This window comes from Eublepharis macularius, chromosome 6 (genome assembly GCF_028583425.1).
Source record: "Eublepharis macularius isolate TG4126 chromosome 6, MPM_Emac_v1.0, whole genome shotgun sequence".
NCBI lineage: Eukaryota > Metazoa > Chordata > Lepidosauria > Squamata > Eublepharidae > Eublepharis > Eublepharis macularius.
In genome coordinates this window covers 74585860-74604756 of record NC_072795.1, presented here as the reverse complement: position 1 = coordinate 74604756, position 18897 = coordinate 74585860, and the positions used below count along the sequence as shown (strand labels likewise).

Sequence of the window (18897 nt, the reverse complement as noted above, 5' to 3'; positions counted from 1 at the left end):
CGAAAGCGGGGAGGGCGGAATATAAATATAATAAATTAAATTAAAAATTCTCACACACATGTCTGGAGATTCCTCCGAGGCGTGTAATTGCTGAATCCCCCTACGGTACACTGGTTCCCAACCTGGCGCTTAAACGTGGTACTCTTGGCTCCAACAAAGCCACCATTCAAGCCAATTAAGGACATATTTCTGCGATGGCTGATTCCTCCGATGGGAGATTCCTCCGAGGCGTGTCATTGCTGAATCCCCCTACCGTACACCGGTTCCCAACCTGGCGCTTAAACGTGGTACTCTTGGCTCCAACAAAGCCACCATTCAAGCCAATTAAGGTCATCCTTCTGCGATGGCTGAAGCTTAAAACCATCTTCCTTGTGGCAATAATGTCAGCGCGTCGCATCTTGGAGATGAGTGCCTTGTCTATACGGCTAGACTTGTGCATCTTTCACAAGGACAAGGTGGTCCTGAGAATGGACCCGATGTTCTTACCCAAGGCATGCTCCATTTCCATAGATTTCAAGAGATTAACCTTCCGTCCTTTTGCCCAAAGCCAAAACATCCAAAGGAGCATGAATGGCACAACCTTTTTTTTTTTTTTTTAATAAATTTTTTTTATTTTTCATAACTACAAAACACTACACCAGACTATCACAAGGAAAGGGAAGAGGGAAGGGACAAAGGGGAGTGGAAAAAGAAAAAGGGGGGGGAATGAACTACAAACACTAAACACTACACTTCAATGTTTCCCTTCATACTGTCATAATACAAAAATAGCTCCATAGAATAATGATGGAGTGGTTAATCATACAGAGAATAAACATTTCAAATTCTGATTAATGAACCATATTCCTTCCGGGAATAACCATTTGTACTTTATTCCATGGTCCCTCAGAAGAGCTGCAAACTTTTTATATTTAAAACGCCGTTTCCGGACTAGAAATGGAACGTCCTTCAAAATCTTGACTTTCAAACCCATAAAGTCCAAATCCGCATTGTATGAGTTATATAGGATGGTGTCCCGAATCTTTTTAGTTGAAAAGTCAATAATGATCTCACGAGGCAACTGTCGCTTTGTTGCATATTTTGAAGAAGCCCGACGGACCTCCAAAATGGCGCTTTTAACCTCTTCTTTAGTCGTCCTCGCGGGTGTCGCCAGTAGTTCCGAGACCAAATCCCACAGATCCTCATTTTCCTCCTCTTTCACGTTTTGGAGACGCAAAATTGTCTGCGTTCGTTCCACTTGTAGCCCGATCAGTTGGTTCTCCACCAACTTCAACTCCTTTTTTGTAGCCTTCACAAGTGACGCACTTTCCAGAGCAGACTTTTCTGCCCCCCCCGCTGCTACCTTAATGGTTTTCACCTCGCTTTCAATTAAGCCCACCCTTTGATCAGTTTCGTTCAGCTTGTCAACAAAGGGTTTTATAGCTTCCACCACCGCCCTGCGCACCAATTCTTCGAGCGACTCCCCTTTCTGCAAGGTGGCCGAGATTGACTTACCGAGAGCGGGACTTTGCTTCTTTGCTGCCATTTTGGGGGGGGGGGGGGCGCCAACAAAATTCTGGAACTCCACGAAGGGGAAGAACGAGTCTTCTTCAGATCAACCTCTCCTTCACAAACGCTTGTAGAACAGAAGGGATTCGCTTGTTTACAGGCTTCCGCCTGTTTCTTTTACTTGCCGTTTCTCGTTGCCCGGCGGCACTCGAGGCGCCGCGCACATCTGCCGGCCTCCATAGGGACAAACGGGCAATTCCCTCCCCGCATTGATTTCGGGGAGTTCTTCCCGCCGCGTCCCGGACCCTGGCTCCCTCCCTGGGAGTCCTGGGGGCTAATCCTTGCAGATCAGCCGCCCGGTCAGGGTGCCCGGTCGTTTCCTCCCGGACCAGCCGAGAGGAGCGTCCGGCATGGCTGAGAAAACGAAACCGACTCCATGAATGGCACAACCTTGATGTGAGGCGGGCCCTTAAGATGTACATAATTAGGATGGAGACGATACATCAAATGGACTCTCTTTTTGTCAACATCTCTCAGCCCAGGCTGGGCCACCGCATATCTTCCACTGCTGTTGCTTATAGTATCAAGTCGTGCATCGGAGAAGCATACAGGGCTCTCAAACTGGAAATCCCGTCCGGAATTACAGCTCATTTGGCTAGGAGGGCAGTTACAAATGCAGCTCTCAGGAGAAATGCTTCAACAGAAGACATTTGCAAGGTGGCCACTTGGTCATCATCATCCACCCTCATCAAACACTATCATTTACATACTTACGCATCGGCGGATGCAGTATTTGGTTGAAGAGTGCTTCAGCATGTAGTAGGAGTTGAAGATCCAGTCCCACCCAGACGATAGGGAACTGCTTTGGGAGCACCTAAGATGTCCTCCACCTCAGAGGGAGAACGGACCTTTGGACACTTACCGTGAAGGGTCCTTCTCCTCTGAGGATAGGAGAACATCTTGCCCTCCCAGGATCTTCATCTATCTTCAAAAACGATCAACGGAGTTACAACCTTTCCTACTACCTCTGCTGCACTCTAACCTGTTCTGTTTCGATTGTTGATGTGTTACTGGTTTTGCACGCTGTTTGTTTGTTCTCTTCTCTTGAGATTACAGTTTATTTATAGAATGGTTTCGTAGAGAGGAATTGGACTGCTGAAGGGAGTCACCCAAACTGAGGAGTGAGAGGGTGGTCCCACACACCAAAGGAAGAGGAAGAAAGTTCAACTCCCTGCCTCCCCAATTGGATGGTGGGAATCACCTCAAGATGTCCTCCTATCCTCAGAGGAGAAGGACCCTTCACGTTAAGTGTCCAAAGGTCTGTTCTGTACAAAGAGGGATCATTATCCACATGCTTTGTTTCTAATAACACTTAATTTAGATACCTTGGCTACAGTACTCCTACAAGACAATCCTAGTACAGCGTCAACTACACAATACACATTTTTACCAGAGTAGCTTTCCATTAAGTTGTCTCACTGGGATTCCCAGCCACTGTTTGCCCCATGTATATTCTCCTCCCGCTTTCAAGGTCTATTGAGTATTAGGATTATGACATCAAGCCTCTCACATCATATTTCATTAGCAAAGAGTTTTTCAACATTACCTCAGCCAGACATTCAGGAGTTGCACGATGTTCTGAGCACGTTACTGTTGCTAGAAGAGCTCCTTTGTATTGCTCTCAAAGGCAAAAGATGTCCAAATTGATTGACTAGCTTGTGAGGATAGTTCCTTTCCTTTTGGTGGAGTATTCCATTACACGCAACCACACTCCTTCCAATCCAAATGGAAAACACAGCATTTATATAGCAAGGTATGTAACATGGGTTGAATACCACAGATTCATTATACAAACTGTGGTACTTTCCTCTGGTGCAAGAAATCTCATGTTGAAACTGAAACTCAGACTGAAATAACTTAGTTCATCAGAGGAAGTCACCAGGGGAAAGCATAGCCACAAGCGGAACAAGTTCATTGGATGCAAACCCACCGGCATCGGGAGCATTTTTATAAATTATACACATTTAGGTTAAGAGCGGCAGGACTCTAATCTGGAGAACTGTGTTTGATTACCCACTCCTCCACCTGAAGCCAACTGGGTGACCTTGGGTCAGTCACAGCTTCTCGGAGCTCTCTCAGCCCCACCCACCTCAGAGAGTAATTGTCATGAGGATGGGTGTTAAGTTGTCCTGAAGGGTGGTATATAAATCAAATGTTATTATTTTTAGTAGTAGTAGTAATACTGATACTGAACTGTTTCAATTTCTTCTCTGTTTTAACACTATGGAAGATGTTTCTAACAGACTAAAAACCCCTACCCTATAGTGTTAAGGATGCCCTAAATTTCAGTAAAACAAAAGCTATAAGACAATGAATTTACACATATCAGTGCCTCACCTGTGTGTCTGACCATCAAGCTAAACTGAAAAAGAATTACACTGTTTAGGCAGAGGAGCAAAATATCAGTCACTCATTTAAATTAAGAAAAACTGTGTGCATTCTTAAGGATTTCCCCTAATAATTTAAAGATCTTCAAAATGGGCAATAAACTTGCTATACTTACAAAATGGCTGCAAAAAACAAGCAGACTCCCTTTACAAGGCATTCTGTACTGAATTACAGACCTGTTTTTCTTATAGGACTGAATGATTCCACAGCAGCAGTGTTAAAAAAAATAGCAAAACAGACCATAGTTCCAAGACACTTCTAACTTACGCCACCATTACAATACATTGAGAGAAATAGAATTTCTCTGTTTAATAATGTAACAGAGGAAGTGAATTAATCATCCAAAAGAGTCAGAAGAAAAGGAAGAAATTAAACCTACACAAAACTCTAAAAAAGGATTCCCATAAACTGTGTCAAGACCTGTTACTAAATACTAGCAACAGCTAGTGTGGTATAGTATTTAGAGAGAGACAAGAAGTGTCTTAACTTGAATAAGACCCTTGATCCATCAAGGTCTACTCAGACTGGCAGCAGCTGTCCAGGGTCTCAGGCTGGGGTCTTTTACATCACTTGCCTGAGCCTTTAAACTGAAGATATCAGGGACTGAACCTGGAACCTTCTGCATATTCTACCACTGAGCTACCCACCCCCCGCTATTGGACCAGGACTCAGGATACTCAAGTTCAAATCCCAAATCAGGACCTAACTACCCAAAACATCATTTATGGGTTCAGCATGTACTGATGGTACGCCCCTGTCCCCATGTATCACAGTCCCAATCCAAATCAGGCCCTCGTACATCTGGGAATCAAACTTCCAGAGCACATCTGTACAACAGGACCTAGGATGGACTTTTAAACAATGTACTGTGTAGTTAGTCCATTATAATAAACATCACTGTTTGTTGTAAGGACAAAACAAAGGGGAGCATACCAACATATGCCACCCTAAACTCCTTGGAAGAAGGACGGGATACAAATAAACACTATCAAGAATTCAACGCAAATAACCAATCTGCCAAAGTGAAACTTAACAACAATTTACAGTGATCTTCTGCAAAGATGAAGCAGATTTAACTTGCACATAATATATCTACTCTGTTGTGACACTAAACATCACTGTAAGCTCTATCAAGGAGGGGGCAAATTACTTAACAGCTGTCAAGATCAGTAAAGGTGGTTTTTATGCTTTTCTTTGCCTTTCTTCCTACTATTTTTGGTCATTTTTCATTGCATTTAACCAATACATTTATTATATTTAGTTTTGAACCAAACCATAGAGTATGGATAAAAAAAATCCACACAATGAAGCCAAGGATAGATGGGTGGATTTTTCTACAAGCCCAGGGAAGACTTGGTTTGCACAAAAATGTGAAGTGTAAAATACACACGCAAGTTAACCCCCCTCCCCTCTGTCCCCTAAATAAAAATCACAGAAGCAACATCTGATTTTTCAAGTATGCTACTGAAATCTTGCTAGACTATGCTGCGAGAACTTGCTGGCTGGCCATTTGGGGGAGTTGGTAGATTACCAACCAACTCATATTGCCAAGACTTCAAAGCCTTAGCTAATGTCAGCACAAAGAATCATCCAAAAAAAAAAAAGGAATACAGCAAAAGATAGGGAATATAAAAGGTAAAGCCGGGGAAAAGGGAAAGCTGAAGAAAAGGAAGGGAGCAAAAAATGCAAGGTAGGCAAATGGGTGGGAGACAAGAAAAAGGGTGGCTGAGGCTGCCAGAGGGAAGAAAGAAAAGGTAACTGGATGAGCTTGCAGAGTTTCCACCCTCTGCAGCACCTGAGTTTGCAGGTGCTGCAGAGGGTAGAAAGAAGAAAAGCAAAAGGGAATGGGGAAATCTCCTCCCCACCCCCCAACTCCTCACAGGTGTCTCACTTGTATGTATCTATTTTCCATTTGTAGAGAGTGAACTGATTATTGCTGACCTTGTTCCTTATGTAACAAGTCTGTAGCAAGAGTCTGTAATATCAATGCTTCAGTATGCCAGGAATGTGCTGCTGCACATACTTTCATATAATTAACATGATTTTTAGATGACAACACAGAAACATGGCAAAAAAAACCCCAAACCCTCTCTACATATTTCTCAAGAAGCAGAGAAAGGCAATGACAACCAACTTGGGGACAGTTTTGTGCCAGATAGGAGCATGCTGTTGTGAAAACACACCATTAACCACTATGTGCACAGGCCACAGAAAACCCAACAAATTCATTAATAGGTTTGCTCAATCACCTCTACTAGATAGCTAGATACCACTGATGTAATGGCTCAAACCAGCAGGCTCACAGGCTGCACACAGGCAGGCCTGCCATGCATTGCAGATCATACTTTGTAGATGCTTGCTAAAGCTTCCTGTAACAAGTATGGGCCTGGAGTTATAAGAACAAAACAAATTAAAAATTAATAGGCTATTGCTCAGGACCGCCATTGCATAATCACTCCAGAGTTGCAATCTAATAACTAGCATTGAACAACTACCATCAATCACATAACTTTTTAATTTTTAGATGGTCTAATGGTTTTATCATGGAAAATCTACTTCCTGAAGACTGCATGTGTTAAGCACACAATTTAAAAATAAAAAGGAAGTTGTTTTTACAGATTGTATAGTTAGGTGATTTTAAAAAACTTAAAGAAGCATCTGCTACTAGGTCTTTAAATGATAAAGGAAACTGTGGTTTATAAGACTGATGCTGCACGTTGATAGAACAGCAGCCTTGAAAAACATTTTTGAACAGCTAGAATATCTTACAGATTATATCAAAAACTCAACAGCAACAGTAGTCCTGTAGCTCTAAGTAATAGAGAGCTCTTGATAGGAACCTCTTTGCACAGTGTGTTTTTATACTTACTCCATGATGCCAAGTAGAATAACTAGGCAACTTGGTCCCTACCTGTATAATGCTAAAGAGAAATGCCGAGCATATGGGAAAGAACCACCTAAGATGGAAAATAACAAACCAGGTAGGCCAGCTGTTTTTCAAACCTCAGCAAGCCTTTTCCACATCAAGTTGTCTGCCTCAAAACTCCTGCGGATTGCATAGGATTCTAAGCATTATACAATACACATTCAGTTCACACATGGTACAGGCCTGGTTCTGTTGAGTCTTGCCCTTGTTCCACATGAACTGGTAAACAAAAACCCCTGACCTTCTCTTATTCAGTTGTTCATTACAGAGCAGTAGCAATTTTTTGTGAAAGTTTAATTACTGATGTTTATTTAGAAAATTTATTTAGAAAATAAATTTTTGTATTCTGAAAAGAAACCTAGGCATCTTCTCATTGAAGAACCCCATTGATCTTACAAACAAGTGCAGGTTTCTCAGTCAGATCCTGACAAGCAGTGTGCCAAGAGGTAGGGTGCTTTTCTAAACACCTGCTGCCATTCTGGTGGTAACTGATGGGTCAGAGCAGATAATGCTGCCTACTCAGTTCCTAGTTCTTTTAACCACTTTGTGTATTCACACAACCAGGGAACTTACAGATGAGGTGTTCCACCCTAAGTTTATGGAGCAACAGTAGTCAGTGGTGTGGATCCACCTGCAGCCTAAGGACCTATTTTCAAACTTAAGTGGGATTCTCCAGAGAGAGGCTCTACACTTCGCTTGGTGGAATGGTAAGATCAATATCAATGATAGCGCGAGGGCGATCATTCGCCAGGGCAAAGCATGACCTGCTGTACTTAAAACACGTAACAGGGGGCAGGGTGTCAACAGAGCAACCAAAAAACGAAATGGCAAATCCATACCAGCGGCACATCCATACCAGCGGCACCTTCCTCCTCCTCAGGAGAGGCGACGCCACCAACCCTGCAGACACGGGTCCCCTTCATCCCCAGAAGGCACGTTAGGAAGTTGGGAGGGAGGCAACGATTTCCCCTCCGCCCCGTCCCGCAAATAGTATCAGAGGAGAAAGAGGCGCCCCAATTGGTAGGTCAGAAGGCCAAAGCTCGCCTTTCCTGGAGACCGGGGAGGGAAGGAGAAAGTGTCAAATTACCGTAGGCGGCGGCCCCGGAGCTGCCCCTCAGCCGCCACCAGCGCAGCTCGCTTTCACCCGTTCGTTTGTTTTGCTCTGCCCAGCAACACGAACATTAGCTGCAGCGCCTGATTGGCCAGCCCAACCCCGTTTGCCACAGCCAATGACGAAGGAGAAAGGGGCAGGTGCTACGAGGGGGCGGATCGGAGAAAGAGACAGGGAAAGGAAAAAGACCGAGAAGGGGGGCACGTATATGTGGTTCAGCCCGAAGGAGACGAAAAGGGAGGCGGAGGAAGGAAGGAGGGCTGGGCGAAACATCTCAGTCATAGGTAGAAAATGACAGACGGCAAGAACGGTCGTTTAAAAGGTACAACGGAGACATGCTTGAACTACCGGGAGCAGGTCACGGGAGGCAAACATTTTCTGTATTAGGGTTACACAAAAAGATTCTCACTTCGTTAATTCTTACTCATCTATCCAACTTAACACCGGCCAGTCATGAATGCCGAAAATTTTAATGAAGACACACTGGCTGGAGGTATTTTATTAATATTTTTGGATTTTCTTCCTTTAACGCATCGGCAGTCCGGTCCTGTGCATTTACTCTGAAATAAGTGCTGGTAAATATATATAGGATTGCACCCTTGCAGGCCTCTGTTTTTTTTTTTTAAAGAATGGATTTAGTAAAAGTGCTTTCACATCTACCTTATAAACAGGTATTAAAAACCGAAGGTTTCCAGGAGGGAGATGCTGCAACTGATGTATTTCTCCCAGTTACACAGTTATTAAGCAGATCCCTGGTTTGTTTATAAAACCATACCAACCCTACTTATATCTTACTACTCAAATAACTAACTTCGCATGAATCCACTTGATTTCAATTGCATATTCTCCAATAATAAAAAGTTCAACACTATTATAACAAATGAGAGTTTTGCCACTGATTTTATGTGCTATAAAGAGCATCACTGTGTGATAACTGGGGTGGGCAGAGTTTAATTGTAAGATTTAAAAAAATCACAACCCATTAAATTACGAGCAGATGCTACAAAACTTGATAGAGTATCTCAATAGATGTTGGCAGCAAGAACTGTTTCCTTAAAGACCAAGAATCCACCCCCATACATGCATTCAGTTGTTGAAACCAAAATACTGTAAAATTCTATCACTTGACAAGTGGTTGTTGTGGGTTTTCCGGGCTGTATTGCCGTGGTCTTGGCATTGTAGTTCCTGACGTTTCGCCAGCAGCACCACGGCAATACAGCCCGGAAAACCCACAACAACCATCGTTCTCCGGCCGTGAAAGCCTTCGACAATACACTTGACAAGTCATTGCAGGAAACATTTATGCAATAGATCATGAATCCAATACACAGACCTCAAATACTAGAGAAAAGCCACCATTTTAGAGAAAACAATGCAACTTCACAATTACACTTCTTAGATACTTTTGGGTGGGTAGCTGTACTGGTTTGCAGTAGAAGAGCAAGATTGGAGTCCTGTTGCACCTTAAAGACCAAGTAGATTTTCAGGGTATGAGCTTTCAAGAATCAAAGCTCCGAAAGTCAAAGCTCCAAAAACTCATATCCTGGAAATCTACTTGGTCTCTAAGGTGCAACTAGACTCTAATCTTGCACTTGTTGGATAAACAGAGGTTGCTGTAATTTGACAGAAGTAGCTGAACCCCGCCCCCCCCCCCCGCCCAAGTAGAGGGCATCTACAAAGTCTGCAGCACAGCAGTGGAAAAGAGAGGGATGAGTGAGCGATATGATTGGATGATGACAGAGTGTGGGCGGAGTGAATGCAGTTGGAGACTGAGAGTGAAGAAAGAACAGTCAGTCAGAGGAAAGCAGGCTAGCTGTGTGCTGCCTAAGTATGTTGAAGTATTTATGAGAGAAATATAACCTGTGTGGAACCTGAACTGAGAATGTTTGTGAAAGGACACTCAGTCAGGGAAAGAGAGGCCAGCTGTTTGCTGCCTGAGGAGTTTAAAGCATTTCTGTGAGAGAAATACTGAGTCAGAGAAAAAGGCTAACTGTGTGTGAAACCTTAGAAGAGATCTGTGTGAATCAGTTTATAGGAAGTAACTTTAAGAACCAAGAACTACTTTATGAAACTGATACACTTCTTGAAAAAATAAAAGTTTATTTGTTTTATTATATCCCAGAGTAGCTGTTACTGCTATATCCCATTCTTATCCTCAGGGCCACACAGAACCACGAAGGAGCCTGACGCTTAGGCACGTTACAAAAAAGGAAAACTTAAATAAAATATCTTGGAATATAATATTCCTGGTGGCAGCAAACGACCCAGAGGGTGTTAAGGGAAAGATAAAAGGAAAAATCTACCCAAGAGAAGTAAATGGTCATAACACTATCCTTTAAAGAAATGGAGGATAATATGGGGGCAAAGTTATTTTTCTGTTTCACCACTGTTGAGCAACCTACATTGTGTGAATATATTTGTAAGGCCTAATTCATATCTGAATTTAATCCTTTTTAAATGCTCTTCAGAATGAATCCTAAAACACTGTTAAAACTTGTTCCAATATATTAATCCAATACATTTAGAACAAAATCCACAGTAGTGTTCCAAAATAACAACAACAACAACAACATCTGATTTATATACAGCCCTTCAGGACAACTTAACGCCCACTCAGAGTGGTTTACAAAGTATATTATTATTATCCCCATAACAAAACACCCTGTGAGGTGGGTGGGGCTGAGAGAGGTCCTAGAAGCTGTGATTGACCCAAGGTCACCCAGCTGGCTTCAAGTGGAGGAGTGGGGAATCAAACCAGGTTCTCCAGATTAGAGTCTGCACTTTTAACCACTACACCAAACTGGCTCTCAAATGTGTTTGCTAAAAGTAGTCTTTAGATAATATGCTATTGCAAGGCTTCTTATAGCAGTTATCACTTATATAAGTGTTTAGCATACTATTTTCAGCAGTCAAAAGCTGCATCCACACTTTTTTGGATATTGTGCTAAGGTCGAAGGCTTTCACGGCCGGAGAACGATGGTTGTTGTGGATTTTCCAGGCTGTATAGCCGTGGTCTTGGCATTGTAGTTCCTGATGTTTCGCCAGCAGCTGTGGCTGGCATCTTCAGAGGTGTAGCACCAAAAGACAGAGATCTCTCACTGTCACAGTGTGGAAAAGATGTTTGCAGGTCATTTATATCTACTCAGGAGGGGTGGGGTTGAGCTGAGTCATCCTTCCACCTACAAAAAACTAAAACGAGATCCAGCCTGCAAAATCACCAGGCTAACTAATGCGCTGATCAAGAATTCCTCACTTCATCCTGACACACACAGAAAACTATGCAAGACAGAAGCACAGCCACCACAACTATACGGACTCCCTAAAATTCATAAGGATTCAGTCCCACTCCGACCCATCTTGAGTGCCATTGGTTCACCAACATACGAATTAGCTAAACATCTGGCCAATCTTCTAGAGGACCACATCGGAAAAACCATGTCTTACATCAAAGATTCAGAACATTTCATCAACAAAATCAGTTCTCTGAAACTCAATCCACAGGACATACTCGTCAGTTTTGATGTTGTATCCCTATTTACCAAGGTTCCGGTAAAAGACACAATCACACTTATTAATCAGATTTTTCCAGAGGATGTAACAGCCTTATTCCACCATTGTCTGACAACCAGTTACTTCCAATGGGATAACGAATTCTATGAACAGATGGATGGGGTGGCCATGGGAAGCCCTCTCAGCCCAGTTATAGCAAACTTCTACATGGAACATTTTGAAAAAACAGCTCTCGAATCAGCACCCCACAAACCTACAGTCTAGTTCCGGTTCATGGATGATACCTTTATCATTTGGAGCCATGGTGAGGAAGAATTGATGGAGTTTTTAAACCACTTCAAAAATATCCACCTGAACATACAATTCACCATGGAGAAAGAAACCAAGGGTAAACTTCCATTTCTAGATACCTTGGTCATCCGCAAAGCAATGTTTCAGTTAGGTCACAAGGTCTACAGGAAACCAACTCACACGGATCGGTACTTACACAAAAACTCCAATCACCACCCTCGACAGAAAAGAGGCATAATAAAAACATTAGCAGACCGTGCAAGACGGATATGTGAACCGCACTTTCTCAACGAGGAAATTAATCATCTAAACCACGCACTTCAAGCAAATGGCTACTCCAGAAATGAAATCAGAAGAGCGAGTAAACCAAGGATAAATCAAACAACTAAGGAAAAACAGTCTCCCACAGGAAAAGTGTTTTTGCCATATATCAAAGGAATCACTGATCAGATGGGGAAGCTTATGAAAAAGCACAGCTTACAAACAGTATTCAGACCCACCAGAAAAATACAACAGATGCTACGTTCAGCAAAAGACAGTAGAGACCCCCTCACCTCTGCAGGAGTATACCATTTACCCTGCAGCTGTGGACAAGTTTACATCGGGACCACAAAGCGTAGCATCCAGACAAGAATAAAAGAACATGAAAGACACTGCAGACTTGGCCATCCTGAAAAATCTAGTACTGAATAAGGGGGGAGAGGCAGACCCAGAGGAATATGCAGACAGTAACACCAACCTCTGGATCAAAATGTATTACTCCAATATATCTATACAAAAATACATCAAACTACTGTTATGCCAAAATATTCAAATTGTATAAATATTTCTTCAAATTTTGTAAAGTGCCATTCATAGCATACATGTAAATCCTCAATTAGTATATTCAACTATACCACCATCTTATACAAATATTAGACCGTGTTGCCTCTTAGTCCATATATCCAGTTTTAGTCTCGCAGTACATCTGAATAAAGTTTTTCAAACTTGAGTGTGTAGCTCATCTTTCTTCCAAGTTGTTTCCTCAATGCACTGCAATCCACGATCCTCCCAGTACAATTAAAGGAGTCATATGGAAAGTTCTCTTTCGAAAGCAAATTCAACTGCCTGTGGGAAACCACCTTGCACACTCCTTTGTGGTTTATTCATAAATCTCTCTCATAATTGAGAAGAACACATCGGAGTGAGAGCCACATGGGTCTCCCTCTCCTCTGCCCTACAAGCGGCCGGCAAGAATCGTTCAGCTTGTTTCACAAAGGTCTGTTTCCTCAGGGGCACTTACGTAGTTCTCCACTCAGTAAACCTAAGAAAGCATTGAAAATTACCAACAGTGTCTTAACAATTATCAAAATCACCTTCAGCTTTTCAAGAGTAATGCTTACCCAACAGCAAGTAACAAAATCTCTGGTGCTTCACTCTACGCACTCGAACGCGGTCTTTGGCAATTAGAAACACCTGCCTGATATATGGACTAAGAGGCAACACGGTCTAATATTTGTATAAGATAGTGGTATAGTTGTATACACTAATTGAGGATTTACATGTATGCTATGAATGGCACTTTACAAAATTTGAAGAAATATTTATACAATTTGAATGAATATTTTGGCATAACAGTAGTTTACATCCTGAAAAATCAGCAGTGGCTGAACATAGCCTAACTCAAACAGGACACTGTATCCTATTCCAGAACACTAAAATACTTGACAACACTTCCAACTACTTTGTCAGACTGCACAGGGAAGCCATTGAAATTCATAAGCATAAGCACAATTTCAACAGGAAAGAAAAGACTTTAAGAATGAATAGAGCATGGTTTCCAGTCCTGAAGTAACAAAACCCTCTATACCTGACAATAGCCCTGCAGAGAAGATTAGCACATCAAGCACCCATCCATATGCAAAAGAACCTCCTCAGGATACAGTGAAGCCTCCCTCCATTAGTATTCCACACCCTGGGAAACTCTTACAGGATGACTCAGCTCAACCCCACCCCTCCTGAGTAGATATAAATGACCTGCAAACATCTTTTCCACACTGTGACACTGAGAGATCTCTGTCTTTTGGTGCTACACCTCTGAAGATGCCAGCCACAGCTGCTGGCGAAACGTCAGGAACTACAATGCCAATACCATGGCTATACAGCCCGGAAAATCCACAACAACCATTGTGCTAAGGGTTTGAAAGAAAACTTAGCTTTCTCTAACTTTCATTGCCAAATGATTCCAAGTTCTGGAAAAAGTGTATGATCAAAAGATTTAAGAAGTTCAAGAGCATCGCAGTAAATAACAAGTTTATTTCAACACTGGCCTCCTGCTTACTGAGACCTGTAACTTTTTATTGAATTCTTGTAAAACACTTGCTACAGTAATGAGAAGGAAGCTGCAACAGGTGTAAAGAAAGCACTCCATATTTTTATTTACTGTATTTCTATTCTGTCTTCTTCTGAGATTAAAAGCAGTATTTGTTTATTCATTTACAGTAGTCTGCCTTTTATCCACAGCATATAGCTTTTCTACCATACCTCCCTCCTTTCATTTTGCAAAGCAGTGTCATTTTAACAAGGAGAGGACTTTTAATCATTCGAAAGTATTTTCCTTTGCTTTCAGCTTTCAAGCCCTTGAAACAAATGAAGGAACACACTGATCTTATATTAAGAGAGTTGAGAAAATATCTATAAGTTACTGAAAAGGATCTAGACTTTGCCTCAGAAAGAACTTTATAAACTTCACAATTTACGTTCTGTTTGTCCAGTTTCAAGACTTTTCTCACTTAGGAGTAAACCCTACTGTGTCTTTCAATATCAAATTCCTTCTTTAGCAAACAAATACAAAGAAGTGCTTCTAGCAAAAGCAACAATATTTTTGTCTTACAGTGAGAGGGAAATATGTTATTCTTAACACCAGGGCAAAGGATGTAGGTAGGCGGACTAGATTTTATGTCACAGCAACATCTATACCATATTGCACCATAACTAGAGTGTGTTGCAAGAGGCTAAACTGTGGGCACAAGCAAGATTTTTCAATTAACTGTTTAAACATGAATTGTTCTGTGTGGCATTCCTCCTGCTCCCAAAGCAATGCTGAAGGCTTCGGTAACATGTCCAAATATAAAGCCTGAGGGTTAGATAGATTCTTACTATTGGGGCAAGAAATTTGACAGTCTCTTTCAGTTCCAAAAAAAATTGATTCAGATCTGCAGCCACAAAACACACCAGTCCATGAAGATACAATCTGATCCTAACTGAGCCTCATCTAGAGTGCCCTGCTGATTTCAATAATTTACTTCCAAGGGTGTTTGCAGCAAAGAACTGCATGCCACAGAACTGTAAGTAAACTACTTAAATTTACTGAGCTAGTCAGTGGCACTCATAGGACTGGATTAAGTTGTTTGAGGATTCATTCTTAAAATCACACAAGAATGTGCGCCAACAGCTAAACATTAACTTTATTCCACCAGCTGAAAAAGACCTCTTCCTGACCTTCCAGTCAGCCTGCTTTGTTTGCTCCAAGTACACTCTGATCCACCCTCTTAATTACATAGTGTGCACTCCTGTTGAATGCTAGACACCCAGCCCTAATTAGAAGGCTCAATTCTAATTTTATTATCAAATAGTATTACTAGCAGTAGTCTCCTGCAAGGTCAGCTGATACACTCCACTAATTTTCTCAGGATACAGTTCCCAGGGCTGAGTTTGGGATAAGATACCTATGCAATCCTATTCTGCACCTGCAACTTTTCTCTGAAAGTGGATTTATATTGATTTATCTGCAAATGCATCCACTTCAGTACAATTCTGCTTGAGATTCTGGAAGGGCAGCTAATAATTCAGGCTGTTAGCAGGCCTCTAAGGAAAAAGCTATAGAAGTTTAGTTTTTTTAGTTCTAGGTGTTTAACCATGTCATGAATTATTTTTGCATATGTAATATATATTTGTCTACACTATAAACAATTGAATATTTGCACACGTGCATTAACAAAAAGCAGTGCTCTCACTTCAGCTTAAACATGCATACTAGTTAAGATCTTGCATCTCAAGAAGTGAGTTCTAGTACATAAAAGTATATGATGAAATAAAATTTAATTAGTTTTTTAAAAGCCTCAGGTTTCTGCTGGTTTTTGCTGCAACAGACTAGAATTGCCACCCCTGGAATCAGAACTTGTGACTCGCAAATCACTTGCTAGTATTAATCCAGTTTAGTCCTGCCTGAGACCCCGTGACTGCAAAATGATTTATCATTTACACATATAAGTTTTACCCTATGAACATTCATGAATTAGTTGTTGGCTTTCACCTGGCAAGATGCCTTTTTCTTTAAGAGCAGTATGAACAAGAGTTCAGCTTGGGAACCTGTTGCCAGCATGCTGGTGCAATTCCTTCTTAATCATTCAGCTGCTATAAGCATAGGGGCTTTATCAGAAAAAGCTATTCGTAAGCATACTCAGAATAGTAAAGAGTCCAGTAGTACCTTTAAGACTAACCAACGTTATTGTAGCATAAGCTTTCAAGAAGCTATTTTGCTACTACAGACTAACACGGCTAACTCCTCTGGATCCATTCTCAGAATGGATGTGATTAAGGCAGATTTTTTTCACTTCAGTTCCCATATATCTTCATAACATTCCAACATATAACCTAACATCTAAAGGTCTACCATTGGTAAGTATGCCACAAAGTATGAACTACAGCCACACACACACACATATATATATACATATATAAATATATATATATATATATATATATATAGAGAGAGAGAGAGAGAGAGAGAGAGAGAGAGAGAGAGAGAGAGAGAGAGAGTCTTCCTTCCTCTCCTGGGTCCTCTAGTTGCCATCCAGGGATGTTAACAAACCACACTGCTCCTGCCACAAGTTGGCCACCACAAGCTAAACTTAATAAGTCTGTAAGACAGTAATGCAAACAGCCTTCTTTCCTTCTCCCAGTTTCCCATCTGCATAGTCCAACCACATCAGTGAGGTTTTTAAGTTGTAGACAAAAATGCAGCTGTGAAACTCATTTCCATTTGAATGCATAACTGGACGTGGGGGAGAGTAGTCATGCAACAGAAATAGTCTAATAATGATGAGGACTGGCATAATTTTACACTTTTACATCAGCAGTGCCCTAAACGTTCCTCTGTCCCAGTTCCCACAAGATGTTCTTTGAAGTGTTGCCTAAAACTGAGCAAAAAACTCTTTAAGTTATAATTTAGAGACTCAGCACCTATAAGAGGCGAAAATTGAATTATATTTCTTGAAGAATTAGAAAGCCATGTTGTGTGAAAGGACCAAAGTTCACCTAGTCCATTTTCTTGTTCAAATTCTGGACCACCTAACTCCAAGTGCCCCAAGCATAGAGAAGGGCTCCAAAGAAGTGTTCTTCAACCCCAGCTGGGTAAATTTAATACTGATGACTCAAGCACACCAAGCCACAAGTTAAGAGAAAAGGCAAGATGCTCTCTTAAAGAATCAGTTAGGCTTGGGAAAATATTGACCAGTCTGACAAGGAACAAATGCAAAATCCACTAACAAAAGAATTTCCAAGAGAAATTTTACTGGGCTATAGAAGTGCATCACCAAGTACTTCCTGTCTAGGATTGCCAACCACCTAGAGGAGAAAATGTCCTGCTCATTTAATAGAGGCTTAATGGAGTATTACTTTCAATGTTACATACCTCTATGCTCTGATAAGTTTCAACTGCCCATTTACACACATCAAGCTACTCTTAAAGGAGTAGGACATTTTTCTCTAGGCCTGTGGGCAACCCTACTCCCTCTAGTTATGGCAGTAACTCAAGGCTTTTACTTGGTTGGAGTGAGACACAAGAATTCGCTGCTCCTTATCTCAATAGGCCTTAAGGAATCAGAAAGGAGCTTCTTAGGCTCGTTCAAGTCTGTCTTGAACCCTAAGAAGTACAGGCGCCACTGAAAGGAAAAGTGTGTAAGACAGAGCAAACAAATGGCCCAAGGCCCACAAATGCTTTGCAGACCTAAAAATAAAAAGACCCTCCTCTACCCGCTTTAGCCCTCGGTCTTTCTACTGAAATCAAGTAAGCTGTCTCAGGCTGCAATAAAATGCACAATTACTCAGGGGCGGTAACATCCTACTTAATTTCGTAGACTTCTGAATAACCACGCATAGCATTGGGACGCATTTACGCGTAGCTAAGGCCCAGTGAACCCTGCGGGACTCCTTTCCACCTCAAGCGTGAGTAGGATCGGGCCTCATGTTCTCCAGCTGCAGTCTGAGGCGAGTCCAACTGAAAGTATTACCTGAAGCACGAAGTAAGCCCGTAGTAAACGTCTTTCCCCTTTAACAGAAGTTACCTCAAACCATGACAGAACATTTGCCCTTAAATGTAAAAAAATTCAGTCCGACTGTGACTCGGGACACCCTTTGTAAATGAAGGATATCTGCACGAAACTATTGGAAGCAGGAGGGGTGGGAGCGAGCGGTTTCATCTCGCTCGGTTCTTTCAGAGACGGCGGCGGGGGGACGCCTACTACTAACCTGGACTGTCAGCCACTAAAATCGTAGAAAGCCACCCTTATCCACCGCCTCTTCAGAAACAACTGGCGACACCACACCGACACGCAACACCCATTCTTCTCTCCTTCGCCTCCCTCTCGCTCGCAGTTGTTGTCAAACAGCCCTCTGCTTTCCTCACATGTTTTGCTCACTGGTCCAGCCCCGCCCGCAAAGCAAAGGGGTTGGCGGAGAGAGCTCAGAAAACTAGCGTCTGCCCTCCCCGATGGCTGGGGTGGTTTCTCAGGGCTATGTAGCAGAGCTGACAGCCATTTTCCTTGGCGCGAGTCGTTTTCTTTACAGTCCTTCAGCTGTTCGTTGGGCTGACAAAGCATATTTGCATCTTAGGATCGGGCAATAAATCACTTTCTATATTGTGTCCTGACTGCGACCCCCTCTGTTTGTAGGATGCAGAACTCCAACGACATTCACGGGTTTAATTTTTTTGAATAGTTACGGTTATTCCCAAATCCTTAGGGTTGCCATTGCCAACCTCCAAGTGGAGCTCGGAGACTTCCTGGAATTGAAACTCTTCTCCAGTCTGTAGGCAAGATCCGGGTCCAATAGCTCCTTAAAGACCAACTAGATTTCCAAGATA

The 18897-nt window shown here is 42.1% G+C and overlaps 1 protein-coding gene across 4 annotated transcripts in view; it reads right to left on the bottom strand.

Moving 5' to 3' along the window:
- PDCD4 (programmed cell death 4) overlaps window positions 1–18452 on the bottom strand; it is a 50972-nt gene extending 32520 nt beyond the window's left edge. The window contains exons 1-2 of one of the 4 annotated variants that reach the window (XM_054983336.1): window positions 18285–18451; window positions 3095–3261 (exon numbers count right to left, since the gene is read on the bottom strand). The gene's annotated coding sequence lies outside the window, so the exon portion shown is untranslated. Of the gene's footprint in view, window positions 1–3094; window positions 3262–7701; window positions 7884–7949; window positions 8029–18284 lie in introns of those variants that run through there. The other 3 variants (XM_054983337.1, XM_054983338.1, XM_054983339.1) reach the window with 3 other exon arrangements.
- Between the last annotated feature and the right edge of the window lie 445 nt (window positions 18453–18897).